Consider the following 4,677-nt stretch of genomic DNA (forward strand, 5'->3'; position numbering starts at 1 on the left):
ACAAGGGTTTTGCCACCAAGTACTAAGTCATGTTTTGCAGAGGGGTCAAATACATATTTCCCTCATTAAAATGCAAATCAATTTATAACATTTTTGACATGCGTTTTTCTGGATTTTTTTGTTGACATTCTGTTCCTCACTGTTCAAATAAATCTACCATTAAAATTATAGACTGATCATTTCTTTGTCAGTGGGCAAACGTACAAAATCAGCAGGGGATCAAATACTTTTTTCCCCTCACTGTGTGTGTGTATATATATATATATATATATATATATATATATATATATATATATATATATATATATATATATATGTATGTGTGTGTGTGTGTGTGTGTGTGTGTGTGTGTGTGTGTGTGTGTGTGTGTGTGTTATTCTGGCACTTACATTTCTACTCTGTGCACTTTGCTTTTCTAGGACTCAATTATAAGATCTTCTATGGTAGCACTACTTGTATTGTTCTCCATTTCATATATCGCTTTGCTTGTATTTTCCTAATTTGTAAGTCGCTTTGGATAAAAGCGTCTGCTAAATGAATACATTTAAATGTAAACTACTGAGAGCTACAAGAACCACGTGACTACGTGGCGGCGCGATCGAAGCGTGTCGCAACTGTCTCTTTCAAAGCCGCTGGAGTGGCGTAAAGTGGCATGACGTCACTTGACTTTCTCTCCACCCATTGGTCGGCTCTTGAATCGCTGGTCACATGCTCGCACGTGCACGGGCGAGGAAGTAAGGAAATCAAACGCGTGCGCATATCGGCGCAGCGAAACTGCAGACGCACTCGTGTTTCATTTCTCTTTTAGAAGTTGTTCTTTATTTCTTAGTGTTGTCTTATTGTTGTCTCTCAGTCAGTCTGTTCATCATAAAGGAAATCATCATTAAAGGTAAGACTGTTGTTGGATTAGTGCATGTTCACTCTGTGTTTCCTTTAGATGAAGCTAGGTTAAACAAAGTGAATAATAATGTACTTAGATATAAACGTTTACATTTAGTATATGCAAAGAAAGTAAAACCTATGTTTTACTAGCTAGAATACATCCTCTACTTGTGCATTTCTGTGAGGTGCAAGTAGTGTTTATGTAAATAAAGGGAGAAAATGCACAACACTACACATACTAATACACAATGCTGTCAGTGTTTATAAAACTGCTTTGACTATATGAGAAGCTGGTGTTAGTATATATGAGTTTGGGATTTAACTCCTATAGTTAGGCAGCAGTTTGTGGAGATAAAGATCAAGTCTGCGTTCAGTTGTGGAAATATTTCTGGCAGAATGTTTTGTTCTCTTCTCAACCTAGGCAACATTTCATACCTTCATGACAAATATGATGTAAAGAACAGATACCTGAAGGAAGAATACTTGTCATTTGTCATTGGCAATATTGTAAATCGTGTACTAAAAGTGTAATATGAGCGTATAACCAGTATTTTCATATAAGAACATCTTTCAGGGATTTTTTTTTTGTGCGTCTGTGCTTTGCACTACAGAGAGATAATCAATTGTCTCAACTCAAACTGTTGCTCCTACCGTGTTGTCTTTTGAATCATATTTCACATTCAAATCATACTTAATAAATGTAATAAATGTCAAATGATTTGGGCTGTAGAGACACATCTCATTTTGTTGTCTTTACAAACATGACTACATGTTCTCACTGATCACTGTTGAAATCATGCAGTGTCTCATTCAGGATTCAGCTCCCGTCATTCACCTTCACTTCTTGTGTGTACATTAGTCACTTGTGCTCATGTACTAGCTTCTTATTTTTAATTCCTGGGACACTCGCGTGAAGTGGCCACGAAAACAACGTAGTGCATGTTGTACACAGTGATGTATCATATAACCTGCACATTCATTGGCACTTTTCTAGTAACAAACAGCCTTAAAATGTTATAATCAGTGTGTTAACTCTCATACATGTCGAGCATTCTATGAGCTTTTTGAGTGTATAGAACTGAAAGAAGCTGAACTCAGATATGCAGCGATGTACAGCGATGTACATTTTCAGCATTAACCTGTCCCATCATGCAGCATGCAACAGAATGAGAAGGGTTTGTGGTAGATAATGGACAGAACCAACATGGCTACTGATGACTGCAGTATTGAGTTCGTGAGTGGTGGCAGTCCTGTCTCAAGGCTGTATAAGGCTATAAAATGAAATTAATTACATCACAGTGCTGGCGAATTCTCCGTTTTGATTGGTCAGGAGGTGCTCGTTCATTGTCTATTAACTCTGAAAGTAGTGCTGGCTGTAATTTTATATTAATCTTTCTAATATGTTTCTAATATTGTTTCTCTGTAGTAAGAATTTGTATTGGGATTTGAAAATTGTGCTGTAATTTAACAAAGAGCTTAGAGGCATACATTTATAATTTTTGGAAGGGGTCTACAGTGTCAGCACTTTGTAACACTCAGTAAGGGTTTTGCCACAGGATGTGGTGTTGTGCTTCCCACTTTGTAACATGACAAATTGCTTTTTTTTTTTTGGTCTTATTCAAGAGAAAGGGGAAAAAAGAGAGGCTGATTATGGCTGCTATAACATAAGTGATAACAGGAACTAACTTGTTTTGTGGATAGTCCACAATAGTAAATGTAACTGATTAAAAATAAAAGTAAATAAAATTAAATTAATTGACTAATTGCTGTGGTATAAGAGAAATAAAATAATTTGGGGTGTTATTAAAGGACAGTAACTTCATCACATCACCCAGTTACTGAATATTTTCCTGTAACAGCATGTCCTTTCATTTTTTTTAGTTGTTTGTTTTTAAATAAAATATACACAGCACACTGAATGCTGTTGGTTAAGTTAGAAACATGGCACTGAACAAAGAACCAGTTCTGCTGTTTCAGTTGTATTTTATCTTTCAAGTCAAAATCTCAGTGTTTAAACTAAGCAAACCTCTCATGCAATCATAAATATAATAATTATTAAACATAGTATGTGTTTGAGGTTGATTTGGATGAAGAAACAACATCTTGGTATAATACTGCAGTGACACACTAGCAATATTCAATGCTGTGAAGATGATTTCTTCTGTTTTTGTGTATCTCATGCTAAATAGTTTCAGATCTTCAAACCAAATACAATATAAAACAAAGGCAACCTGAGTAAACCCATAATGCAGTTTCTATTTATTTATTTTAATTGAAGCAAAATCCAACACCTATCACCCTATCACATGTGAAAAACTAATTGCCCCCTTAAACTTAAAATCTGCTAAAGGTGCCACCTTTACGAGCAATAAATGCAACCAAATGCTTCCGATAACTGGAAATCAGTCTTTCACAGTGCTGTGGTGGAATTTTGGCTCACTCTTCTTTGCAGAACTGCTTTAATTCAGCCACATTGGATGGTTTTTGAGCATGAACTGCCTGCTTAAGGTCCTGCCACAGCATCTCAATTGGTTCAAGTCAGGACTTTGACTAGGCTACTCTAAAACTTTTTTGCTTTTTTGAGCAAAATTGAAGTGGTTACTCCTGTGCTTTCCTCCATTCTAGACTGTAGGTATGATGTTCTTTTTGTGGAATTCTGTGTTTGGTCTGCTCTGTAACGGGACCCCTGTTTTCCAAACAGTTCCACTTTGGACTCATCAGTCCACAGAACATTCTCACAAAAGATCTGAGGATCATCAAGGAGTGTTTTGGCAAAATTCAAACGAGTCTTAATATTCTTCTGGGTTAGCAGTGGTTTTCATCTCGCCTCATTTTCCATGGATGCCATTTTTACCCGGTGCCTTTCTGATAGCGGAGTCATGAACAGTGACCTTTATTGATGCAAGAGAGGCCTGAAGGTCATTTGATGTTGTCCTTGGCTCTTTTGTGACTTCCTGGATGAGTAGTTGTGCTCTTGGAGGAATTTTGGAAAGTCGGCCACTTCTGGGAAGGTTCACTACTGTGCAGAGTTTTTCCATTTGGAGATAATGGCTCTCACTGTGGTCCTTTTGGAGTCCCAGAGCCTTTGAAATAGCTTTGTAACCCTTCCCAAACTGATGTATTTCAATCATTTCCGGAATTTTTCTGTCATAGTGTGTTACTGGGTAACCTTTTAACCAACTTCATGCTGTTGAAAAAGTTCTAATTAAGTGTTGATTTGATTGAACAGGGTTTGCAGTAATCAGGTCTGGTTGTGTTTAGTCCAGCTGAACCCCATTATGAATGCAGTTTCAAAGATTTGGAGAATTAATAATGGGGGCAAATAAATTTTCGCACAGGTATTTAGTCGGTATTGGATAACTTATTTGCTTTAATATTATCATTTAAAAACTGTATTTTGTGTTTATTCAGATTGCCTTTGTTTTATCTTTAGCATGAGATATACACAAAAATAGATGAAATCGGGATGGGGCAAATACTCTTTCTCAGCACTGTGTAGCAGTAGTGTGTTGCTTATTTTTTTTAATTCACATTGCAACCATTTTATTACAAAAGTTATGATGTGCTGCAGTAACACAACTTTATCCTCATCCTCATGTCTAAGAACTGAAGAGATCACCTGCACATCTTCTTTTTTCCCCCTGTGACTTCAATCACTTCCTCGTACAGGCTGTGTTGTGTTTCAGGAGTTTATCGTTTGTCTTTGTGTGTGTGTGTGTGTGTGTGTGTGTGTGTGTGTGTGTGTGTGCACGCACGAGCAGTGTGCACAGTCATCAAAAACGACCCTCAAGCACT

General features: G+C 36.9%; 1 protein-coding gene across 2 annotated transcripts in view; it reads left to right on the forward strand.

Moving 5' to 3' along the window:
* The first annotated feature begins 720 nt into the window (after positions 1 to 720).
* pld3 (phospholipase D family, member 3) overlaps positions 721 to 4,677 on the forward strand; it is a 37,170-nt gene continuing 33,213 nt past the window's right edge. For both annotated transcript variants that reach the window (XM_017465718.3, XM_017465719.3), the window contains exon 1: positions 721 to 889. The gene's annotated coding sequence lies outside the window, so the exon portion shown is untranslated. The remainder of the gene's footprint in view (positions 890 to 4,677) is intronic.

The sequence above is a fragment of the Ictalurus punctatus genome, chromosome 4 (assembly GCF_001660625.3).
Source record: "Ictalurus punctatus breed USDA103 chromosome 4, Coco_2.0, whole genome shotgun sequence".
NCBI lineage: Eukaryota > Metazoa > Chordata > Actinopteri > Siluriformes > Ictaluridae > Ictalurus > Ictalurus punctatus.